We start from the raw sequence: 19523 nt of genomic DNA, 5'->3' as shown, positions 1-19523 counted from the left end.
TAAAATCGGACTTGATAGATATAAAATGTATTTTTTTAACTAATCGGTGTAAACCATTGGGCGCGTTGGGCAGCTGGGTCTCGAGGGACAGCCGTTATTAATGCTTACGTAAAATTTAAAGGGGCTGGTGGATGTGGCGGGAAGAGGTAAGGGAATTCTCGGTGTCTGCTTTCGAACAAGTTGGAGTCAGAGTGTTGTAGCCGGCGTGGAAAGCTTTATCCCCGATTGTTGTGCTTTATTTTGGGTGTGAGGGTGGTGTTTTGGGCTGTCGTGCCCTGCTGGGAATTGTAGTCCTTGGTGGATGTTGTCGGAGCAGCATCAGGACAGTGAGTGGCGCTGAGCAGCAACTCGGGCTGATGCCATGGGAAATACAACATAGTTTCACCATCAAGGGGGGGGAATCTCTTCACGGAAAAAGCAGGCTCCAACAGGGACATTTCTGCACAAGTATAAAATCCAAAATGAGAATACGTTGGGAATCCCGCATAAATGCGGGCTCAAATGGGAATATTTCTGATCAAATGGCAAGACGCTGAGAATATTTCCGCACCAATGTAGGCTCAAATGCGAATTTTCTGGGAATCTAATTAAAATGTGGCATGTCGTAATTGAAAGGACAGGTTAACCTTTTCAGGTTGTCTACTTTCAGAACTGAGTTGGAAGGGTGAGGCGTGGGAGGTGGGGGGAAAGAGTAGGAGAATTGGGTTGAGATAATGTAATAAGTGAGAGAGTGATTGCTTTTAAAAAACAAAAAATATTCCTCTATGAAAATCTTAAGAAATCTTTGGACAATGCTATTACTTTTTACAAACCCACCGACTCCCATAGCTACCTGGATTACTCCTCTTCCCACCCTACCTCTTGCAAAAATGCCATCCCATATTCCCAATTCCTCCACCTCCGCCGTATCTGCTCCCAGGAGGACCAGTTCCACCATAGAACACACCAGATGGCCTCCTTCTTTAGAGACCGCAATTTCCCTTCCCACGTGGTTAAAGATGCCCTCCAACGCATCCCGCACCTCCGCCCTCAGATCCCACACCTCCAACCGTAACAAGGTGCTCACCTTCCACCCTACAAACCTTCGCATAAACCAAATCATCCACCGACATTTCCGCCACCTCCAAAAAGACCCCACCACCAGGGATCTATTTCCCTCCCCACCCCTTTCCGCCTTCCACAAAGACCGTTCCCTCCGTGACTACCTGGTCAGGTCCACACCCCCCCTACAACCCACCCTCCCATTCTGGCACTTTCCCCTGCCACCGCAGGACCTGTAAAACCTGTGCCCACACCTCCTCTCTCACCTCTATCCACGCCCCTAAAGGAGCCTTCCACATCCATCAAAGTTTCACCTGCACATCCACTAATATCATTTATTGTATCCGTTGCTCCCGATGTGGTCTCCTCTACATTGGGGAGACTGGGCGCCTCCTAGCAGAGGGCCTTAGGGAACATCTCCGAGACACCCGCACCAATCAACCAAACCGCCCCGTGGCCCAACATTTCAACTCCCCCTCCCACTCTGCCGAGGACATGGAGGTCCTGGGCCTCCTTCGCCGCCGCTCCCTCACCACCAGACGCCTGGAGGAAGAACGCCTCATCTTCCGCCTCGGAACATTTCAACCCCAGGGCATCAACGTAGACTTCAACAGCTTCCTCATTTCCCCTTCCCCCACCTCATCCTAGTTTCAAACTTCCAGCTCAGCACTGTCTCCTTGACTTGTCTGACCTGCCTATCTTCTTTTCCACCTATCCAATCCACCCTCTCCTCCTTGACCTATCACCTTCATCTCCTCCCCACTCACCCATTGTACTCTATGCTACTCTCTCCCCACCCCCACCTCTACCTCTACCTCTACCTCTAGCTTATCTCTCCACGCTTCAGGCTCACTGCCTTTATTCCTGATGAAGGGCTTTTGCCCGAAACGTAGATTTCGCTGCTCGTTGGATGCTGCCTGAACTGCTGTGCTCTTCCAGCACCACTAATCCAGTATTTGGTTTTCAGCATCTGCAGTCATTGTTTTTACCTTATTACTCTCTCTCGCCTGGCTGTTCCCCTGGTACAGCCCTCAAGTTTGCTCTGTTAAGAAATGCAGACTTCACAGGATATGGCAGGCAACCAGTAACCATTCACCATTCTCAGCTAAGATGACTGAACTAATGAAGCACTATTGGTTCTTATTAAAGCTGTTCAGCGTTCCAGGATTTTTTTAAAAATGACTACAAACTGCCTATTAAGCCACTCTATTCTGCATTCTTTATACTGACTTCAAACAATAATTGCAAGAAGCTCACGGATTTTTTTTAATCACCTATGATCTAGAATGCTAGGTAAGTATAATGTATATCACTTGGCTTAGTTGTCTAGAAAATCAAGATGTCTAGCACCTCATGAGCTGACTTGCATTGGTAAATATAAGACCATAAGCAGTGGAGGAACAGGTGTTAGCTGTTCAGCCCCTCACATCTACTATGCAATTCAATAGGATCATAGCTTATCTGACTCCCCTCATAAGCAATTTTCTGCTATTTCCCATTAATCCTTGTGAAACAATGCCATAGAGGCTGCTAGTTCATCACCAAGACACCCTTTATTTACAGATGTATAGAAGTTGACACTGGCCCAGCTCTCAAATGAACAGACCCTCTTACACTCTTATTAATACCTGTCAGCTAGGGAGTCCCTAATTGGATCAGGTTAACAACCCTAATCAGGGAACTCATATTCTATGAATTCCACCTGGCTGAACTAGTTACAATCGCTGCACTTTGATTTCCTTAGTGATCAAGAATCTATTACAGCCTTAAATATATTGCAGATTTTACTGCAAGCAACTCAGAGACTGCTACATTCTCTGCAAAGAGAGGTGAATGCTGTGTAAATGTTAGCGAACTGTGCTATTTCTGTAATGTGAAGATAATAATAATTGATGAGGTGACTGAAAATAAGTAGGCTTAGGACAGTGCTCACAGATTTCCCGGGTGTCCCAGGTTGGGATGTTGGCCTCTGATGATTACAACAATCTTCCTTTATGTTGTGTACAATTCCAATCACTGGATATTTTCTCCTGATCCCTACTAACTTCAAATGTTACCTGATTGTCAACGCCACTTACTCTTTTCTCAGTATTGGAATTCTGTTCTTGTATCTGAGTTTATACTAAGCTATAATGAAGCTTGGAGCTGAGCGCTCTTTGGATCAATGAAACACACTTCCACTGTATGGTAACTTAACTTGGAACTTGATGATAAATCGCTGCGAATGTTACACAGTTGGCTGACTAAAAACAAAATCCCAAGCTGGAGAGCAAGACTTACTGATCATAGGCTAGCCAGCATTCAACATACTGATAAAAGTCCAACATTGCAGAATTGTGTTCTCCTGCCTTAGGTTTGTGATTCCAATTTGTTTTAGAATATGTGGCTAATTCTTAGCATTTCCCAAAAGAAAGCCTTTAAATCTATTAAAATCCTAGGCCTGTGATTTCATTCCTCACCCTATTTACAGGCCAATTTTCTGCCTTCTCTGCCGGTCCTGATGGAATTCGCTTCTCAATACTGGAAAGGTCTGCATTGTGTTAATAGCCTCCTTTATCTTTCCTAAGTAACTGTTCATGTATGAGCCAATTGTGTCACAATTGAGTCTTCTTGGCTTCCACGTACACATGTTTAAAATAATTGTTGAATAATAGTCAGACATTTGAAGAATAATTACAGTGTGGCCCTGGCTGAGCTACTCACTGCTTTGGTGCCAATCATGTAAGTGTCCATGCATTTAATAGTAGAAGAGCATCAACAGTAATAAAAACCACACAACTGAGGTTTCTTAAAGCACAAATATAAACATTGCAAATTTATGAATTACAAATTAACATATAACTCAATAAAGATAAATAAAAATTGGTTGAATTTATGTGATTGTGTGATATTGCAACACAGCATTACGCTGAATTGATTACGTTAAAAATCACACAACACCAGGTTATACTCCAACAGGTTTGTTTGGAAGTACTAGTTTTGGGGGCACTGCTTGTTCATCAGGTAGCTGTGGAGCAGGATGTTAAGGCACAATTTATAGCAAAAGATCACTGAAATGATATATTGAACAAACCTAGATTGCTGTTAAGTCTTTCATCTTTTAGAATGGGTTGGAAGTTTTGGTTCATTAATATGTAAATCCCAGAACTTTTCTCAAGTCACATTCTTGAAATAACTTAAGGTTTTTTAAAAGAAGTGACATCTAAGCTCAGACAATGCATTAAAGGTGTGAGGCTAGACTCTGACTGTATCCCAATCTTCCTGCATTGACTGCCTGCAGATTTTGTGCTTTTTGAACAAAATAGAATGTACCTGAAATTACAATTCTGCAAATACAAGTTCACCCCATAGACTTGTGTGTGTGTGTGTGTGTGTGTGTGTGTCTTGGGGAGGGGGGGGGTTTGACGGTGGTGGAGAGTGTGTGTGGGAAAGTGTGAGTGCATGTGAGTGTGGGCGTACGAGTGCACGAGAGTGTGTTTGCATGGGTGCGTGCTTGGTAGTGTTTTACAGCAGGAGAGAGGACCAGAGGGCTGCTAGAAAGATAAATTAATTGTTAAAAAGCTTACCTCAAGTGTCAGGGGCCTCCATTTTACAGCAGGAGTGAGGACCGGGGGCTGCCGGGAAGATAAATTAATTGTTTAAGGCTTACTTAACGTAATGTAGAGCGCACGCTGAACATGAGTGGACACAAGGACAACTGGATAAGTACAGTAATATATTTTGGGTGGTTGCTTGACCTGAAACATTTTTCAGGTTATTACTCAACTTCCTCCCCTAATTAATAAAAAAAGATTCTGTGGGCCAGGTTGGTAAGTTATTAGTTTTTTTTACTGTCTCTAATAGTCTCTTTGGGAATTAGAACAGTGGGAATGGAGTTTAGGGCAGTTGAATGCTCCTCCTGTAGAATGTGGGAGGTGAGGATCACCACTAGTGTCCCTGCTGACTCCATCTGCAGGAAGTGCACCCAATCCAGCTCCTCAGAAACTGCATTAGGGAACTGGAGCAGGATGAACTTTTGATCACTCAGGAAGCAGAGGAGATTATTGAGAGGAGTTACAGAGATGTAGTCACACATCAGGTACAGGAAAAGGGTAGATGGGTTACAGTCAGGGGATGAAAAGGAATTGACAGACAGTGCAGGGATCCCCTGTGGCCTTTCCCCTCAATAACAAGTATACCGTTTTGGATACTGTTGGGGGGGATAGACTTACCAGGCCACCTGGTACAGGTCTCTGGCAGAGAGTCTGTCCCTGTTGCTCAGAAGGGAAGTAGGGAGAACAGCAGAGCATTAGTCATTGGGGACACTATGGTTAGGGAGATGGATAGGAGATTCTGTGGGAACGAGAGAGACTCAGTTAGTGAGTTGCCTCACAGGAGCCAGAATTAGTGATTTCTCGGATTGTGTTTTCGGGATCCCTGAGGGGGAGGGGGAGCAGCCTCAAGTCGTGGTGCATATAGGCTCAAACGACATAGGTAGGAGAAGGGATGGGGATTTAAGGCAGAAATTCAGGGAGCTTAGAGCTACAGCAAACAGAGTTGTTATCTCTGGTTTGTCACCTGTGCCACATGTGAGCGAGGCAAGAAATAGGGAAAGAGAAGAGTTGAAGCAACAGGGATGCTGCAGGAGGGAGGGACTCGGATACTTGCATAATTGGGGCTCATTCTGGGGTAGTTGGGAGCTCTACAAACGGATGGTTTTTACCTGAACCAGAGGGGTATCAATATCCTGGGGGAGAAAATTGCTAATGCTCTTTTGGGAGAGTTTAAACTAATCCAGCAGGGGAATGGGAACCTGAATTATAGCTCCAATGTACAGGAGGTTGAGAGTAGTGAGGTCATAAATAAGGTTTCAAGGCCGCAAGAGTGCACCCGCAGGCAGGAAAGTGGTTTGAAGTCATAGAGTCATGGAGATGTATAACACAGAAACAGACCCTTTGGTCCAACCCGTCCATGCCGACCAGATATCCCAACCCAATCTAGCCCCACCTGCCAGCACCCTGCCCATATCCCTCCAAACCCTTCCTATTCATATATCCATCCAGATGCCTTTTAAATTTTGCAATTGTACTAGCTTCCACCTCTTACTCTGGCAGTCCATTCCATACACGCAGCACCCTCTGTGTGAAAAGGTAGCTCCTTAGATCTCCTTTATATGTTTCCCCTCTCACCCTAAGTCTATGCCTGCTAGGTCTGGACTCCCCCACCCCATGGAAAAGACCTTGTCTATTTACCCTATCCATGCCCCTCATCATTTTATAAACCTCTATAAGATCACCCCTCAGCCTCTGATGCTCCAGGGAAAACAGCCCTAGCCTATTCAACCTCTCCTTATAGCTCAAATCCTCCAATCCTGACAACATCCTTGCAACTTTTTTCTGAACCCTTTCAAGTTTCACAACATCCTTCCAATAGGAAAGAGACTGGAATCGCATGTAATATTCCAACAGTGGCCTAACCAATGTCCTGTACAGCCGCAACATGATCTTCCAACTCCTGTACTCAATACTCTGATCAATAAAGGAAAGCATACCAAACACCTTCTTCACTATCCTATCTAGCTGAGAATCCACTTTCAAGGAGCTATGAACCTGCACTCCAAGGTCTCTTTGTTCAGCTACACTCCCTAAGACCTTACCATTAAGTGTATAAGTCCTGCTAAGATTTGCTTTCCCCAAATGCACCACCTTGTGTTTATCTAAATTAAACTCCATCCGCCACTCTTTAGCCCATTGGCCCATCTGATCAAGATTCTGTTGTAATCCAAGGTCACCTTCTTTGCTGTCCACTGCACCTCCAATTTTGGTGTCATCTGTAAACTCGCTAACTATACCTCTTATGCTCGCATCCAAATCATTTATGTAAATGACAAAAAGTAGTGGACCCAGCACTGATCCTTGTGGCACTCCTCTGGTCACAGGCCTCCAGTCTGAAAAACAACCCTCCACCATCACCCTCTGTCTTCTACCTTTTGAGTCAGTTCTGTATCCAAATCGCTAGTTCTTCCTGTATTCCATGAGATCTAACCTTCCTAACCAGTCTCCCATGGGGAACCTTTGTCTACTTCAATGCCAGAAGCATCCAAAATAAGGTGGGTGAACTTGCAGCATGGGTAGGTACCTGGGACTTCGATGTTGTGGCCATTTCGGAGAGTGGATAGGACAGGAATGGTTGTCACAGGTTCCGGGGTTTAGATGTTTCAGTAAAAGCATGGAAGGCGATAAAAGATGGGGAGGTGTGGCGTTGTTAGTCAAGGTCAATATTACAGTGGCAGAAAGGATATTTGATTAGGGCTCGTCTACTGAGGTCGCATATGGTGAGGTTAGAAACAGGAAAGGAGAGGTCAACCTGTGGGAGTTTTCTATAGGCCTCTGAAAAATTCCAGTGGTGTAGAGGAAAAAATTACAAAGATGATTCTGGATAGAAGCTAAAGTAACAAGGTAGTTGTTATGGGGGGGTCTTTAACTTCCCAAAAATTGACTGGAAATGTTGTATTTCGAGTACTTTTGATGGGTCAGTTTTTGTCCAATGTGTTGCAGGAGGGTTTCCTGACACAGTATGTAGTTAGGCCAACAAGAGGCAAGGCCACATTTGGTACTTGGTAATGAACCAGGCCAGGTGTTAGATTCAGAGGTAGGTGAGCACTTTGGTGATAGTGATCACGATTCGGTTACGAGTACTTTAGCAATGGAAAGGGATAGGTATGTACCGCAGGGCAGGAGTTATAGCTGGGAGAATAGGCAATTATGACATGCTTAGGCAAGATTTAGGATGCATAGGATGGAGAAGGAAGCTGCAGGAGTGGGAACAATTAAAATGTGGAGTTTGTTCAAGGAACAGTTCCTGTGTGTCCTTGATAAGTATGTACCTATCAGACAGGGAGAAAATGGCCAAGTGAGGGAACCGTGGTTTACTAAAGAAGTTGAATCACTTGTCAAGCAAAAGAAGGAGGCTTATGTGAGGGTGAAACGTGAAGGCTCAGTTAGGGCCCTTGAGAGTTAGTTACAAGTTAGCCAGGGAGGACCTAAAGAGAGAGCTGAGAAGAGCCTGGAGAGGACATGAGAAGTTTTGGCAGGTCGAATCAAGGAGAACCCCAAACATTTCAATCGGTATGTCAGGAATAAAAGAATGACTAGGCCTAAGATTCAGGACAGTCTAGGACAGTAGAGGGATGTTGTGTATGGAGTCTGAGGAAAATACTGAGATACAGGCTATTCGGCAAGACAGGATTGAAGTTCAGAAGGAGGTTCATGTTAGCAATTCTAGCAAGTGTGAAAATAGATAGGTCCCCTGGTCCGGATGGGATTTATCCTAAGATTCTTTGGAAAGCTCGTGAGGAGACTGCTGAACCCTTAGCTTTGATCTCTATGTTGTCATTGTCGACAGGAATAGTATCAAAAGACTGGAGGATAGCAAATGTTGTACCCTTGTTCAAGAAGGGGAGTAGGGACAACCCTGGTAATTATCAACCAGTGAACCTTACTTCAGTTGTGGCTAAAGTGTGGGAAAGGATTATGAGAGATAGGATTTATAATCATCTAAAAAGGAATAATTTGATTAGGGATAGTCAACACGGTTTTGTGAAGGATAGGTCGTGCCTCACAAACCTCAGTGAGTTCTTTGAGGAGGTAACCAAGCAGATGGATGAGGGTAAAGCGGTTGATGTGGGGTATATGGATTTCACTAAAGTGTTTGATAAGGTTCCCCATGGTAGGTTATTGCAGAAAATACGGTGGTATGGGATTGAGGGTGATTTTGTGGTTTGGATCAGAAATTGGCTCCCTGAAAGAAGACAGAGGGTGATGGTTGATGGGAAATATTAATCCTGGAGTTCATTTACTAGTGATGTACCACAAGGATCTGTTTTGGGGCCACTGCTGTTTGTCATTTTTATAAATTACCTAGATGACGGCGTAAAAGGATGGCTCAGTAAATTTGCGATGATGCTAAGGTCGGTGGAATTGTGGATGGTGCTGAAGGATGTTGTAGGTCACAGAGAGACATAGATAAGCTGCAAGCTGGGCAGAGAGGTGGCAAGTGAAGCTTAATGTGGAAACGTGTGAGGTGATTCACTTTGGAAGAGTAGCAGGAGTACAGAATATTGGGCTAATGGTAAGATTCTTAGTAGTATGGATGAGCAGAGAGATCTCGGTGTCCACGTACATTGATCCCTGAAAGTTGCCACCCAAGTTGTAAGGATTGTTAAGAAGGCATATGGTGTGTTAGCTTTTATTGGTAGAGAGTTTGAGTTTCGGAGCCGTGAGGTCATGTTGCAGCTATACAACACTCTGGTGCAGCCGCAATTGAAGTATTGTGTACAGTTCTGGTCGCTGCATTATAGGAAGGATGAGAAAGCATTGGAAAGGGTGTAGAGGAGGTTTACCAAGATGTTGCCTTGTATGGAGGGAACGTCTTATGAAGAAAGGCTGAGGAACTTGAGGCTGTTTTCATTAGGAAGAAGAAGGTTGAGAGGTGACTTATTAGGGACATGTAAGATGATCAGACGATTAGATAGGGGGGTGGACAGTGAGAGCCTTTTTCCTTGGATAGTGATTGCGAACACAAGGGGACATAACTTTAAAGTGAGGGGTGATATAGGGCAGAGGTCAAAGGGAGCTTCTTTACTCAGAGGGTATAAAGGCGTGTAGGTTAGATGGGCTTCAGATTAGTTTCACCGGTTGGCGCAACATCAAAGGCCGAAGAGCCTGTAATGTTCTATGTTTTATATGTTCTCTCGTGTGCATGAGTGTGATGGTGTATGAGCCTGTGAGAGCCTGTGTGCATGTGTGTGTGTTTGCGAGAAAGCATGTGTATGAGAGAGGGTCTGCCTGTATGTGTGAGAGAGAGAGAGAATGTATTGTAATTGCAGTTACATTCTATTTTGTTCAAAAAGCACACAATCTGCAGGAAGTCAATGCAGACAATCTATGTAACATTTTATAAATTCCTACTTTGGAAATATAACTAGTCTGGCTCAAGTTAGGGATACAGACCGACTCTAACCTCACACCTTTAATGCATTGTCTGAACTGGGATGCCACCTTTTTTTTTATAAAACCTTGAGTTATCTTGAGAGAAGTCCTGGGATTTACATATTAATGAACTGAAACCTGCAACCCATTCTAAAAGATGAAAAACTTAACAGCAATCTAGGTTTATTCAATATATTGTTTCAGTCGCACGACACTGTGATCTTTTGCTAGTACTTCCAAATAAACCTGTTGGACTGTAACCTAGTGTTATGTGATTTTTAACTTTGTCCACTCCAGTCCAAAACTGGCACATCATGAGCTCCACGTTCATTAATGTTAGAGGATATGGGTGCATTTTAAAACCTGAAAATGCTCTATTTGTAATTGTTTATTTTTCCTTCCACACTGTTTGAAGTAATCCTTTGATATCCATTTTATGCTAAATTTTAAAGGTAATGCAGTATTTGTGGCTTTCTGATGCTCACAGGTTGTGCTATTTCTGGGTGCAGCCACCATGAAGCACTACAAAACTATGTGACGTTCATCAATATTTCCTGACACAAGAAGATCTTTGTAATCTTGCTGTCTGAGGGCATCCTGGTGAGCAAAGCATGACCATAATTTGTGGAAATAAGAAAAATTGTGAACACTGGAAACGTTAACAAAAAAAAAGCATTACTGGTGAGCGTACCAGTTTAGTGCATTCAGTTAAAGGCTTTGGTAGAATCTGAAGCTTCCTAAAAAAAATTGTTTCATGGCAGTTTGGTGTTATAGTTGATGTGAGTTCTACAATTTGATGATTGCAATTGGTGAAGCAGATGGTGTAAAGAATTATTGTGGGTTTGACACTTTTGGCTTGATTTTCCATTATCGCACCTGCTCAGAATTGATTTGGGTGATATGAGGTCCATGGAACCTAAATGTTGAAAATTTCCCTTCCATTTATAGTCTACATTATCACTGTGCATTTCAGGCCCTGCATGTACATGTTATGACATTGGGGTCACAATTATAAAACTTAGGGGAAATTTGAATTTGTTATAAACAAAGAGATGTGTTTAAATTTAATTTGCACCTTCTCTCACTGCTTGCTGTGAGCAATAATTTGTATTTTTAAGAATAAGTATTTTATTCTTGCCCTTTGGCTATGAAATTAAAGAATAAAATAAACAAGTTTTCTTGGAAGTGTAAACAGGATAAACGTTTGTTTTCACAACCCCAAAGCTATAAATATATTAAATACCCACTCCCTAAAAGACGTGAACACATGTATGCAGAAGAAAATATTATGTATAGAGATTAACATGCATTTCGACTCCTAACAGAGTATTAAGAAACAAGTCACTTATTGGCCTTTATTTCAAAAGGAATGGCGTATAAACATGAGGCGTTCTTCCTAAAATTGTACAAGGTATTAGTCAGACCACACCTAGAGGACTGTGAACAGTTTTGGTCTCCTTATCTAGGAAATTTTATACTAGCATTGGAGGCAGCCCAGAAAAGGTTCACTAAATTGGCTGCTGAAGAATTTTCTTATGAGGAGAGGTTGAGTGGGAATTGGAATTTCAAAGAAAGGCAGGAGCTTATTGAAACATGTAAAAGGCTCTCCTTGTGAGAGTCCAGGAACTGAAGGCATAACCCCAAAGAATGGATCACCCATTAAAGACAAAAATGAGGAGGAATTGAAATTATGAGGGAGTGAATCTGTGACATTCTTTACTGCAGAGTTGTAGAGGTTGTGTTGTTAAGTATTTTGAAAGCTGAGATCGACATATTTTCAATTAGTAAGTGAATCAAGGATTCTCCAGACCAGATGGACTACACCCCAAGGTTCTGAAGGAAATAGCTGAGAAGATTGTGGAGGCATTGCTGATCATCTTTCTAGAATCACTGGAGTCCTGGAGCGTCCCAGAGAACTTGAAAGTGGCTAGTGTAACAGTCATTGATAAGGTTTTAGAGTCCATTTTTAGGGATGCATTTGCAGAGTATGTGGAAGCGCATGGTAAAATAGTGTGGAGTTAGTACACACCAAGAGGAGGTCATGCCTGACAAATTTGTTTGAATTCTTCAAGGAGGTAACAAGCAAATTAGATAAAGGGAAGCCAGCGGACATAATTTATTTGGATTTCCAGAAGGCCTTTGACAAGTTGCTGCACTGGAAGCTGTTAAATAAGATAAGCCCATGTGTTCAGGGCAAGGTACTGGTATGGATTGAGGATTGGCTGAGTGGCAGAAGGCAGGGAGTGGGGATAAAGGGGTCTGTTTTAGGAATGCAGTTGGTGACTAGTGGAGTTCTGCAGGGGTCAGTGTTGGGACCACAACTGTTCATGTTATACAGTAACGATCTGGCTGAAAGAACTGAATGCATTGTTGCTAAGTTTGCAGATGACACAAAGAAAGGTGGATGAGGAGGCAGGGAGGCAGCAGAAGGACTTAGACATGTCAGGAGAGTGGGCAAACAAGTGTCAGATGGAATACAGTGTGAGAAAGTGTGAGGTTATGCACTTAGCTAAGAAGAATTTTGGCATAGATTATTTTCTAAATGGGTGGACTTTGGAAATCGGTAGGGCAAAGGAGTTCTATGGAAGCAAAGTACAAAACCAGAATTGTTTCTGACTTTATGATGTGTTGGTAATTTGTTTCACAACAGGAGTCAGTCAGTGTAAAGGAAATGCACCCTGGTGCTCCCCAGAGGATTGGCACTAACACCTCTGTTCTTTATCATACAAATCAATGGCATCAAGGGAGAATTAAGTAGCTGGATGTCCAATTTTGTAACCAACATCAAATTAGGAGACAGTGTGCAGTGTAAATGAGAGCAGGAAATTGCAAAGAGACACAGCCAAATTAGAAAATGTTGTGTCAAATCAAGATCAATGTGAGGAGGTGTGATGTTGTCCACTCTAACTACATTTGATATGATTTATTTTATTTATTTATTGTCATGTGTATTTGTTATAAATACAATGAAAAGCGTTGTTTAGTATCGCCACACACTATTGCCATCTCAAAACAAGAAAAACCAAAACACAGAATATAAAACCAGAAAAACAAAACATAAAGTACATTTTATCTCAGTAAAATTAGGTGGTCTTTGGAACAGCTCCTGCTTCCAGTACAGCTACAAGCCTGCATCCAGGCTCCTTCATCTGATGCCTCAAGTCCCTGCAACTGTGCTTCATTGTGCTGCTGGAACAAAGGGTTGCTGATCCAAGACAGTTTTCTAGATGCCAAGAAGCTGGGAACTTTAGAGGAGTTGGATATCCATGTCTATAATAAGTAATCAACAAGGCTGAGAAATTGTTGTAATTTTATTCAATGGCACAACATCACAAAACTTTGGTCAGACTCCATTTGGATTGTTTTACATTTTGAGAGATTCAGAGCTGAATACTATGCAGGTTTTTTTTGTCTCCATAAGAGTACAGTGGAACTAGCGTTGGCATAATATGCTGGCATTTGGCCTAATACTAACCTCACTTATAAAATGGTTGACCAAATATTTCTCATGTTGCTTTTAACACTTTAGAACCATTGAATAATCTAGTTTAATCTGCAAATTAATTTATTAAATATTCATTTTTGAGGACTGCGTCAGATAAGATAGATATTATTGGCATTAATTTCTCGAATATCAGCACCGTTTGTGTTTGAAAGTGCATGGATGTTTCTTGGTCTGGAATTTATAGCATCCCAAACCTTGATGTTAAATAGCAAATTATGGATTATTGTACCATAGTAAAGTGGAATTTTTATAGTTTATAAATATTATATTTGTTTATAAATATTATATTTGTTTAATAAGCTCATTAAAGTTTGAAGGTAATAAATTTGTTAGAAAACCTACAAAATGAGTCCATCTTTTAGAGCATTTGGACCAGTGTTTACAAATGAGTAGGTTTAACAAAAAAGATTTCTAAAATCGATTTTTTTTTTGTCACATTTCTTCCTGACTTTTGGGGCAGCAATTGTCCTGAGGACCAAATCTTTACATGTATGCTTAGAAACTAAGTGTGGGCCAGCTATTTGACCATGGGGAACTTCACTTCGACGCCTATTTCTGTGTACATCCAAGGCATACTTTATGCTGGCACAGCGAAGAATCACAATGACCTCCTCAGAAACAGACACGGGATATGACCGATAGGGTACCCTTCGTCATCCAATTCTTCCCTGGAGCAGAGAAACTTACGCCACGCTCTTCACAGCCTTCAACATGTTATTGACAACAATGAATACCTCACCACAACCTTCATGGGCAGCACGGTGGCACAGCGCCTGAGACCCGGATTCAATTCCCACCTCAGGTGACTGACTGTGTGGAGTTTGCATGTTCTCCACGTGTCTGCGTGGGTTTCCTCCGGGTGCTCCGGTTTCCTCCCACAGTCTAAAGACGTGCAGGTCAGGTGAATTGGCCATGCTAAATTGCCTGTAGTGTTAGGTAAGGGGTAAATGTAGGGATATGGGTGGTTGCGCTTTGGTGGGTTGGTGTGGATTTGTTGGGCCGAAGGGCCTGTTTCCACACTGTAATGTAATGTAATCTAATCTAATCGTAATCTAATCTTCCCTATGCCTCCAATTCTCACCTTCAAACAACTGCCGAGCCTTAAACCAACTGTTGTTTGCAGCAAGCTATCCAACCTTCAGGAAAACATCAACCACAACACTACCCAACCCTGTCATGACAACCTCTGCAGGACATGTCAGACCATCTACAAGAATACTACTGTCACTCACCATATACAGGGCAGGTACTCATGTGATTCAGCAAATGTTGTCTATCTTATACAATGCAGGCAAGAATGCCTCGAGGCAAGGTACATTGGCAAGACCATGCAAGCACTATGACAACAGATGAATGGACACCACACAATGATCAACACACAGGGGAGTTCCCTCCCAGTTGGGGGACATTCAGCCTCCAATCTTTTGAGATATGTAACAACACAAAATCGCTGAGTAGGGGCTGATAGCTAACTTCTGTACCCATGAGGACGGTCTCAACTGTGATCTTGGGTTCATGTCACACTACAGGTAACCCCACACACAGACTCTCACTCATGCACACTCACATTCACATAAATACACACATGTATACTCACACTCTCAAATACACACATACTCTCTTTCTCTGTCACACACACATGGGAATTATTTCATGCAAGAATCTTTTCTGTCAAAAAAATAAAACTGGAACGCAGCTTAAAACATAGACAGATTTGAAGCGGGAGGGCCCTCACACCTAAATTGCATTATCTAACCTGAGTTATCACATCTGGTACAATGATAAAACCTTTAATTATTGAGGGACAAAGACTCAAAAGGAACCTGGGTCTTGCATTTTAACAAGCAGTCTTATCTCCTAACTGATTAAAGGATTCAACAAGGGCAGCTAGTTTAAAGTTGTTAATTTTTTGCTTGTAAATTCTGTATCTTATACCTCCCCATCATACCACACCTGAAGAAGGAGTGGAACTCTGAAATTATAATTTCAAATAAACCTGTTGGACTATAAGCTCATGTTGTTTGATTTTTGATTTTATTGCTGGGGACAGTTTTTAACAATCTGGAATGGGCAACCCAAGCTCAGTGGGGGAGAAGTCAACTGGCCTGATTCAAAATCAAACATAACATTTTAGATGGAAACAAAAACAGAAATTACTGGAGAAACTCCGCAGGTCTGACAGCAACCATGGAGAGAAAGTAGAGTTAACGGTTCGAGTTCAGTGAACCTTTTTCAGAACTTTGCTTCAAATTTCCAGCATAACCAGTTCTTTCTTTTATTTTAGTGACATTTCAGTCTCTTTGACTTAGTGTCAGAACAGCTGACATGCTGGAGTGTTCACAATTCATTCTTTTTCCTTCATGTTTGATGGTGCTGGGTCCATCTTTTGGATGTCTAAGTACCAATGTAGCAGTCAAAGAAATCAAGCATTTGTACTTATTTTAGAAATCTTTTCAATTTTGAGTTTGCACCTGCACCAGAACTGTGGCAACACATGTATTAATGAGTGTTACAACACAGTGGTGAACCCCTCTGTTAATTAAACCAAATATCCAGAAAAGTTCACCTTGCCTCATAATCTCTTAAAAATTCCATTATTTAATGAAAATAATATCACTTTTTTACCCTAAAAGTGAACATTAAACAAAAACTATTCACAACCCAAAGCCCCCCTTTCTCTTAACTGCTTATTATTTGCCTCCAACTCTAGAACAAAAAGCTGTTCCAATAAACCACTTATTTATATTATATCAACTTAATTTCAAAACCACACAGCGGCTGTCATCTTTGGTGTCTTTCTTCTTCTGGCTGAAGAACTCTCTGGGTCACCTTCTTTCTTTTTACTGCGAATATGATTCATATGAAAAGGTACCTTTTGGTGACTTTCTGAATTTCTTGGGTCTCTCTCGATGGCAGTTGCTCTCTCTCCAGTTTTCAAAATGCCTGCATTTTTACATCCCCAACATTGGATCGTCTCATTGGTTTGAAGTTGGCAAAATACTAAATTCAAACTTGATTGGGTTTTAGTATCTTGGAGCATAATTTAAACTGGTTAAATTTGAATTGTTGTCAAAGCAGCAACCAAAACTCTGATATCCATTTCAGTACCAAATGTTACATATTTTCAATTTTTCAGTATACTCTGAGACTGCCATCTGGTCATATACACAGCTTCTAATCTCTCAGTTCAGAACAGCATTCACTCTCTCTTAAAGATACAGTACATGCCTTCAACTATCTAGAAACCTCTTCGCAGCCACATTTAAAAGAAACATACAGCATTTCCAGATTGGTTGCTAGTTTTTTAAAAAATTTCAAGCTGCTGGTAAAATTTTAGGTGTTAATGGAGTGTTCCATTGGCTTGCACATGGACATGATTTGCTGGTATTGAAGAATGGCTGCCATATTAGTTTGACTGCAGTCATGGATATCCAGTGCCTTTGGGACTGGAATATGAGGGAGATGTGCAAGGAAGGCAGCAGGCAGTAGGAGCAGATTCCACAAAAGTAAGGAGGCTGTAGCATATAACCATAGTGAGTATTCAAGAAAGTTCTATCTCATGTACGTTCAGCACCAATGTACAGGATGCTGTTGCTTAGAGGAGGCTATCATTGAGTTACAACATTTGCTGCAGTCATAATTTCAGCTATGTCATGAGCAACACTGCCTATGTCTGCCAAGGTGACCATCATCCTTTTTATGCCACAGACTCCTTTCAGATAGCATAAGCGACAAATCCCAAAATTGCCATCCACCACTGTATCAGGAAGGTAACTGAGGCCACTAGATGAGGGGAAACACTTATATTTTCTTCCCCTTGAACAGAAAAATCAGTGTAAAGGAACACTCGGCTTCATCTGCATTGCAGCTCCCCATTACTTGTCTATCAGTTGTATCACTTGAAAAGGATTTTAATCCCTGAGTGGATATGCAGATTTTTGGTTGCCTGCTGTATGTTTCATAACTTTGCCTCCATCATCTTTTGCCAGCATCTCCCTTTAATTTGGACAGAAAGAATTGGGCTTTCAGTGCGACTGTGAGTTGTCAGGAGAGATTTCTTGATGGTGAGCAGCAGTGTCTACTTGATGGAGTTTGTACTTTGTTCACATTGGATAAAATATTCTCCATTCTGTGCAAAGACATAACACAGATTGGAGCTTGACTTCTCTGTACACTGTGACCTCGTGCACAAGCTTGCTGGCAGACTGCATAGTGCACCTAGAATTTCCTGAAATAAGCACATCAGCATTCACTGGTTGCTTCATTTTGAGGTCTTTATTTTTCAGTACAATGTGGTGTTTCACTTGGAGCTGGGGTACTTGGTCACCACCTTTATTCCCTCTGACCTGACATGCATGACCAACTCTTTCCCCCAGGCAGCAGCAGACGCTTGGCAGTCTGGATCTCTTGGGAGCTGATAGTATTGCACTACTTGTATTGGGCTGGGTGAAAATATCATTGACAAATGAGTTCATGGTGTTGCTGGTAAACTATGCCAATGGCATCCTTCATACTTTGGTCAGTGATTCAACATTGAATTGTCCAGAATGTAAAGTATATGTGATGCCAGCGCTCTATTTAAGCAGGTGCTCATTAGGCTGAGATCAAATAAGTATCTTTAGGAAGACTGGCCTTCATAAAGATTAGTATACTCTCCCTCAGATGATGCCATTCATTAGTACCTGCAAACAAAGACAAGAGCCTTCTTTTTGTATGAAGGAAGAGCAGAATCAAAGAAGTCACAAGTGAAAACATTTGCAGTTGAATAAATATCACACACTGACTGTGACAGTGTTAATTCTGCCCCTTTCTATTTGTAGTTATGCATGTTTAGGCTTTGATAACTATGAAAGTTGGTGAAAATTTTAAGCCAACAGATGTTAATTTGTTTCTGAACAAATTGTTTTAAATTCTCTGCAATGATCAGTTGTAGAATTCATTGATTTGCAATGCTCTATTTATAGTACAGTGATTATGTAAGCATTCACCCCCATGACCTGATAATCGAGGGTGTTTGTGGGAGAGAAAAATGTTAGGTTTTCCTTGTGGTGTATTGATACATTTTTCTTGTTACGGATGCTTGCTTAATGCAGTTACTATTCAATGTGATCTCCAAATGATTGCACTGAATCCCATTAATTAAACACAATTTGTCTTCTGCAATCATATGACCGATTATCCCTGCCAATAACTTATAGAATCTTGTATAATTCTCCTTTTAGTAGTCCAATATCTTGTGTCATTTTGTCCTCTGGAATACGTTTAATTAAAGATGCATGCATTATTGTGATAACTGATTACTGTCAATGCTGTTTACTTAAGAGAGATCAATTAATTACTCTCCACGTACAAGAATATTGTTAACAATAATATGTTTAAGCTTCAGATTATGGAATATGGTGTCATTGAAATGCTTTAATTGAATTGCTGTCAAACATTTCACTGACGGATTTGTAATGGTCATTTTACTGATTAGCCACTAAGGTGACATAAAAGAACCACAAATTAAAAAAAACAGATGCACAGCCTGATGAAACTGCACGATATAATCATTTTTTTTCTCTTGGTATAGTTATTGAAATGGACCTTTTTTTTCTCCTATGCCCACATCACTCCCTGCCTGAAGGACAGATTAATAATCTAATCCTAGTCTTTCTTCTCTGAACTGCATGGTTGACATTAGAATCATTAGAAATTTGAGTAATGAGAAAAAATATTGATGTGAACCTATTAGATAAATATTCCAGACACTGAAAACTGAAATAAAAACAAAGGTGCTGAAAATGGTCAGCGGGACAGGCAGCATCTGGAGAGGGAAACCGAGCTAATGATTCATCACTGGAAATAAAAGAAGATAGAAATACAACAATATTCAAGCCAATGGAAGTGTGGAGGAGTAGGAATAACAAAAGGGAAGGTCTGCAATAGTATAAAGGAATGGAACAATTAAATATCAAAAGATTTCATGATACAACAGTCAAAGAATGTGGTAATGAATATAATACAGA

General features: G+C 41.5%; 1 long non-coding RNA gene across 1 annotated transcript; it reads left to right on the top strand.

Annotated features, from left to right (window-relative positions):
- Window positions 1-30: 30 nt before the first annotated feature.
- LOC140467174 (uncharacterized) lies at window positions 31-19050 on the top strand. Its single transcript, XR_011955355.1, has 3 exons — window positions 31-146; window positions 10498-10691; window positions 17505-19050. It is a non-coding gene; the product is annotated as an uncharacterized lncRNA (long non-coding RNA).
- The last annotated feature ends 473 nt before the right edge of the window (window positions 19051-19523 follow it).

This window comes from Chiloscyllium punctatum, chromosome 45, assembly GCF_047496795.1.
Source record: "Chiloscyllium punctatum isolate Juve2018m chromosome 45, sChiPun1.3, whole genome shotgun sequence".
NCBI lineage: Eukaryota > Metazoa > Chordata > Chondrichthyes > Orectolobiformes > Hemiscylliidae > Chiloscyllium > Chiloscyllium punctatum.
The sequence above is the reverse complement of the archived record's forward strand: the minus strand, read 5'-3'. Positions and strand labels throughout refer to the sequence as shown.